Source organism: Falco naumanni, chromosome 8 (genome assembly GCF_017639655.2).
Source record: "Falco naumanni isolate bFalNau1 chromosome 8, bFalNau1.pat, whole genome shotgun sequence".
Lineage (NCBI taxonomy): Eukaryota > Metazoa > Chordata > Aves > Falconiformes > Falconidae > Falco > Falco naumanni.
Window position 1 is genome coordinate 41734674 of NC_054061.1, and position 6973 is coordinate 41741646.

Consider the following 6973-nt stretch of genomic DNA (forward strand, 5'->3'; position numbering starts at 1 on the left):
ATGTAGTTAACAATGAGCATATCTGTAAGGTTCAACATCTGTTTGTGGGTGTAGTGCAAAGAAATCCAGAAGGTGAACTGGCTGGGTAACTATTTTCTACAAATAACATTTTCTGAGTTACTCTAGCTCTGATGCAGCCCTGGATGGAGGCCATCCACCCAATGCTTGTAAAGAGCTCTCCTCCAACAGAGCACATAGCAGTGGTACAGGTGGAGGGCCCTACAGGATGCTTGTTTCACACCCCTGGAGAAAAGATTGGCTTCCACTAATACATGTGGTAGCACTGAGGGCAGGCAGGCAGGTTTCCATGCAGACTCAGGTAAGCTTAAAGGCTTTTGTCCATTCAGAATGAAAAGTACATTGTACTTGACAATAAACCTGCCATTTGAAACCTCAGGGGTTTTAATCTTATAAATAATAGAGTTCAGAGAAGAAGGGTTTGCAAGTCTGCATAGCGCTGCCTGGAATTCAGATTTATGTAATGCACTCATAGGAATGTGGTGCTGAAACGCATGCAAGTGTTAGGGCATTTGAGATTCAAAGCCTATATTGCACAAAAATATGCAATGCAACACTAATATTCCTCTCTGTTATGCTATTTGCACCAGCTGCTACGAGAACATCCATCACTCAATGGCAGGTCAGAACTATCCAGTCCACTGCAGGCACTGACATAGCTTTTTACTTTCTGTTGAAGCCCCTGTTAACAAGCATGATGTCCACAGCAGAGGAAACTTTGAAATCTGTAAAATGAGCCAAAGGAGGTGCACATTACTAATCACATACAATAAAATCATTTTCAGTCATTAGGGCTGATAGCAACTCTTCTTTGTATATGCTAGCCTACGTATTTTGAGAAAATAAGAAAAGCGGGGCTACTATCTTGTATTGAACAAGGGTTTGAAAAGATTAGTTCATAAAGTACATAGAAAAAGCTCTGGTTTACACATATAATAACAAAGGGTAAGAATTTAGAATTATTCTTCTTTGAGCATCAAGAGAAAATTTGCAGTAGTTCTACTGCAAAACAAAGTCACCCCCCAAGGGCATTCAAGCATCAAAAATAATTTCTACTGTTTTAGGATGTGAAAAATGTATTTGAAAAATTCAGCAGCATAAAAAAAAGTCTGTTAACCACATTGTGGGATATCTTTGTCTGGCAAGTGCATTCAGAAACTTGGGAGCATTTCTTTAACACTTTCCACTTTAAAAATCCAGAATATTAAAATGGCAAGCATGAAGCTGTCAGCCTATGCAGTTTCGCTGTAGGGAGGTTATCACATGCAGCTTTGCTGCGTTATTCATTGCTTGCAGCTCTTCCAATCAGATAACCTTAACAAACATGGTGCTATCAATTGCCAGATGTGGTACGTGCTATGCAGCCTCTAGTTTTTGACGGACTAAAATGGATCTGAGAATTCTTCTTTTTATGTTATCAACCATCAGTCACACTATGAGATTCACAAGGAGTATCTGGAAGTGCTGTCAAGTGCCAATTAGTGATGTTGCTGACCCAAAAGATAAAGAAGATTGTAGAAGAAGCAGCCCAGTATAATTCTCCACTCCACTGTCCTTAAAGTGGACCATCGTTTATGGATGTACTCCTGTAGATGAAAGGGAAATAGGAGGTCAGTGTTTCCTGTCTTCAACAATCTTCTGCAATCTTCTCATCATGAATTGTAAATAGTATCACTATGAACCTACTCTTCCTGCACTGGAAAGCAGCGCAAATGGCTCAGCAAAGCCAAACGCTGATAATATTGTTTCTCAGGGCACAGAGCTGAAGGCCACACTCTGTCCTCCACTGTCATGCTGTGTATGGGTCCGCATGGGTGGAGCTCACCCCGGGCCCTGGTAGTGCCCTTGCTGACTCCTCACCTCCTCCCACTTCCCCATAGCTGTGGGGTACGTTCACACCATGCAGCTGCTGGGTTGGGAACCTGAGCTCTTCATCATCTGAAGGCAATCTGAAGATTGATGAACAATCATTGGAAATGTCTTCCTCCTTCTCAGAGCAATTCTCAGCACAATCTGGCAAAATGTCATTATCACTTAATATGGTTTTATCACAAGGTGTTCCTGCTTTCAAACTGCAAATGATTTTTACAAGGTCAAAAGCAGAATATCATGCCCAGGTGTTCACCATCTTGAACTGTAGAACAAAAACCGCCTTCTTAAAGAGGCAACATTGCTCCAGTGCACAGAGAACACCTGACAAATTTGGATTTGAAGGGACCAGCCTATGTGCAGTCCTCTCCATCTAAGGGTTACAGCATCCAGTAGTCAGCATAGATACAATGCATTATTAATTAGCATATACAAATCCTATTTATATTAAAAAAGCTTGCTTAGTGAAGGAGACATAATTCCTATTATTACCATCCCAAATAGCAGAAAACAAATATTGTATACGGAGCTAATAAAAATACAGGATAAGAGCAATATCTATGGAGTATATTTGTACTCTACATACATTTTTTTTATGTGGGACCACTATTTTTCATGGTAAATTATGTATGCTAACAGAATCTTTCTGAGCGTACCCATGCACCTGAATGGCAATTTTCTGAAAGAGCAGTGCTGGAGAGACATATCATCTGGATCTATGGTACTTATGCTACACAGCTATTGTATATGCAATTGGTTTGTGACTTTTTAAAATATGCGTGCATGGAGGGGCTACAAAATTACTTCAGAGCTGCCTGGGCAAGCATAAGGGGGTTCAGGTCTCTCCTTCATACCACAAAGTCCCCAGTTTACTATCAAACCAGCAGTGCATAGTCATGCTCCAGAGTCCACTAAAGTTGTGGTATCTCTCCACTACCACTCTGGTTCAAATACCATTGAAAGCAGATGTTGCACAAACATTAAACAAAGTTGAACAGACTTGGAGCTTATTCATGCATTGGATTCTATGAGAACACAATGGAAACCTGTCAGTAATGCAGGAAAGACCAGATCGAGCTGGCAGACTATCTCCCTGTGTGATAATTTAGCATAAGAGCAGAACTATTCCCTGGAAGGTGCCAAACAATTAGAGGACAAGTCACAACAAAAAAGGCATTCCTAACCAGTGCAAACATTTGTCAAGGTATGGAAACAATTTACAATGTTTTCAGAACCGTGGTTCAGGTCAGTTCATTTTTATACTCTCCCATATGGTTCTGCTCCTTCTATTTCCAGAGTGAACCCTATTTACCTGGATGGTTACTGTAGAAAATATATTGTTTGCAGAGAAAGTGAGAGTCATCAATAAAGAAAACTTCTCAAGATAGGTATATTGAGTATGTGTATTGGTTTGATCTGACAAGGGAAGAAAATGGCAAACAACTTGTTTTCTGCTTGAGAGGTATCTAGGAGCAGAGCACCGGTCAGATGCTGTATTGTGCCTTCCGGAGGATTAGCAATAAAAGCACTATTTGGGTGGAGAGAGGAAATAAAAGTGGCTTTCAGCCACATTTTTGCCTTTATGAAACTGAGCCTGCCAACAGACTAAATAGCATTTGTACAAGGTTTTCACTTCCCCTGCAAGCCTGAAAAGAGAAAAGATGAGTTAAATCCTTCCACGCATAACTGGCAGCACGGACCACATCAGGTGGTCATGGCTCTGCTGTCCCCTAACATGAAAGCAGAAAGGTGATACGCATTTAAAACCAAATTCTGTATGCCACACCACTCATGGATCTGGACTTACTTTGCTTTCCTCATCACAAATGAACTGCCAGCCATGCCTTGATGGTGGCTTTCAGCCTCTGAATACCAGCAAAGCAATGTTCCTCTTGTTCCTAAGCATAGACCTCACAAAAACCACTATACCTTTTACAGTCATCCTTGGAAAGCTAATTTCCTTCCATAATAAAGTTCAGGAAGTCTAAACACAGGGCAATGATTGCTCCAGATCTATGCTAGATTAATATAGAGTATTCAAATTGCTTAGGAAATGGGGTATTTTTTTTTTCCCCTAATGAATCATGCAGTATGTTGTCCATACTTAAATGACACATTAGGTTGGAATTTCAAGCTTTTGTAGGGCAGAAATGGTCTTCATGGAAGACAGAAATAAAGTTAATGATGCCAGAGTGGCTTTATTCTAGCTTACTTGCATGAAACTGGCACAAAGCCCTGAATATTAGCCTATGATATTTGCAAAAAAAAGCAGGAGTTTGGGCTGTTAGAAAAGCTTTCATTGATACAACTGCAACATATTAATCCTAGACAAGGGAACTACAGTATTTAATTAAAAATGGAAAGGAATAATAGTTTAGCACCTCTTTCAGAAAAAATGAAGTGCAATGGAAACGGAGAATGTCTTCTCCATGAAGCTGCACTGAAAAGTACTTTTGCATTCATGTGACATTGAGAAACAAATGACAAAGAATTTTCCATTAATAATTTAATTTGGGGGCCAGAGGGCCATCAATAACATCATAAGCACGTAACATGGAGCCAAGTTTATCCCTGAGATAAGCAATCACAGTAGAGTTCCTTTACAGCATGTTTGAATTTGAGTCTATGGAATGCAGAATTTCAAAAAACATTTTAAATAACTGGTAGGAGCAGCTGCCAACCCACCTCAGATCATCGCGTCTGTATGCTAAATACTTAAAACACAGAAAAATGAAGCTGTAGCACTGAAAAGTGGAGTATTACTAGGAAGTGCTGAACATCTCCACCTCCCATCTGTATTAAAAGGAGACACAGAAACAACAGTCAGTCATCATCCGGCAGGATTATTACAGCATTAAAATTCAGCCCTGGTGGCTAAAACCAAAAACGCACTCAAATTTCTAAGGAAAATTTAGCCATTCAAGTTGAAGATCCAGGTTAATTTTGTGGTGCACATCTAACACTGAAAACAAGGATTTTTAGCAGAAAGTATGTTGAGTCGAGGTGATGTTCAAATTTGCTAGGGAATGATGAAGTGAGGTTAATAATCCAAAATCATAATTTTTTATAGGACTAAGCTATGCACACAGAGCCTTCAGTTAAGCGTTAAGATGTAACTCACATCCACATTCAGCAAAACCCTCTGACTCATAGGCGCGTTGTTCCTTGAGGGCTGGACAACTGGATTACTCTTTATTTTTTAAAGATGGATGGTGGCGATGCTGCTGCTCATCTTTTATAGCAGTGGTTAAAGCACTCACCCAGAAACTGGTGAGCTGACTACGGTTCAGCGACCTCCTCAGTGTGAGTGGGTTCAAACCTACAGCTCCAGCCTAGTCTCTGGCTACTAAGTTAAGCTGCAGTTGCTGAAGGTTTGGGGAAGGAGGGCAGAGAAGGGAAAAGAGAGAGGCAGTCTGATTCCTGCTGAAGATGCATGGCTGTTCAGCAAAGGATACAAGATTTATAAGGCCAGAAATAAAGAGAGAATTAGAAAAAAGGGGGCTTGACTATAGCCTAAACATGAGGGCTTCCTCTGGGAGAAAAAAGAGCCATCCTCTTCAACATTTTTAATGTTGCTAATTAGTTTTAAACCAGATTTTACGGTAATGTTTTCCTGTGTGAGATAGACACACTCTTTGATACATTTATAAAATTTAATGAAGAGCACCATCTGTAGTAAATGCCTGATGAAAGAAAGCAATGGGATGTGCAGCCACACACCACTCTGGGTGACACTGTGCAGCACAGTCACCCCAAGAGCCACCCACATCACTGCCTGCACTGAGCAGCGCATTGTCCCTGTGCCCCAGGAGAAAGTGCATGAGTCATGTGGAGACATGTTTTTGGGCTACAGTGTCCCCACAGGAGCTTTGTAATCTTCTTGCCAGCTGAAGGACACCTGGGACGCAGGATGCCCTGAGACTGGGGACCATGCAGCTGTACTGGTACCAAGTGCTGGCCTTGAATCTAAGATTCATCACCACAAGGAGTGTAGAAGTAGCTGGCAAAAAAAGAAAACTAGCAGTGGAACAAGGACAAAGGGAATGAAATTGTAAGAGGGTACTCACGGGAGCAAGTAAAATCAGCTGCTTGCTGAAGGTGCTCTTCACTGGGAAGAGGAACTGGACTTAGTGCCAGTCTTCTCTCACACTGACTGTGAGAACAACAGGATTGAATGACTGTGAGTGAAAGGAAATCCAGAATCAGGAAAATAAGAGGATGTCATTTTTGTAGTCTCTTAAAAGAGGATAAAGCCTAATGAGATTGGTGTCTTGTACACTTTTCAGTGCATTAAATGTTGTTTTGTTTTGATTCCTTCCAAATTCATTCACCAGTCAGGTTACAATTATCACTGCCCTTAAAAAGTACCTCCTAATTCCTCACTGTTGTTCAGTCAGGCACTTTAGTCACTCACTATTTGGGGCAAGCATTAGCAATTTCACAGGTTTACTGATTTCCTTTTTAATTTAATCTCTATTTTATTTAATCCTAAAGAATTTGGAGATCAGGAGCTACACAAAGAATTGCCTCTTTGTGAGAAGTTTGCTTTGGTTGGCTGTCAGTGAATTTGTAGCCACAGCAAAAGCTTTGATACACCAGGGAGAAAATCATGCTTTTACCTAATCTTACCAAACCAACCTTGTTCAGATTGATTCAGTTTCCAGCCTTGGCTCTGACCTCACCCTTACCCTCAATCCTGCCTCACTTTCACACTGAGTATTTTATACAGCCTCTATTTTCTCCCTGCATAGCCTGCCCCCAACCCCCGCCCCCAACCCAACATCTATGTTCTACTCATCAACCATTGCTTTAGAAATCTTCAGGCTGGATGGGCAGGCATGCAGTGCTGGCAGGTGGTGTAGCTGTTAGGCAGCCTTGTGTATCACAAGAGATCTGATGCTATCAAATTTCTTTTCCCCCAAAGACTAAAGAGAGTAAGCCTTTGTAAGCATGCAGGAGGGGGATGAAAACAGTTTGTCTCCTGAGCAGTCAGCCTTTGTCATTTTACAAATGAAATCACTTTGGAAATTTAGAGAATTAATATCATAATGAAGACGGGAGTACCCATTAGGGTGGTCTAATGTTG

At 41.0% G+C, this 6973-nt stretch overlaps 1 long non-coding RNA gene across 1 annotated transcript; it reads right to left on the reverse strand.

Moving 5' to 3' along the window:
- Positions 1-1160: 1160 nt before the first annotated feature.
- Positions 1161-6057, reverse strand: LOC121093146. Its single transcript, XR_005829495.1, has 3 exons — positions 5955-6057; positions 4573-4680; positions 1161-1604 (listed from the first exon to the last, which is right to left on the reverse strand). It is a non-coding gene; the product is annotated as an uncharacterized LOC121093146 (long non-coding RNA).
- Between the last annotated feature and the right edge of the window lie 916 nt (positions 6058-6973).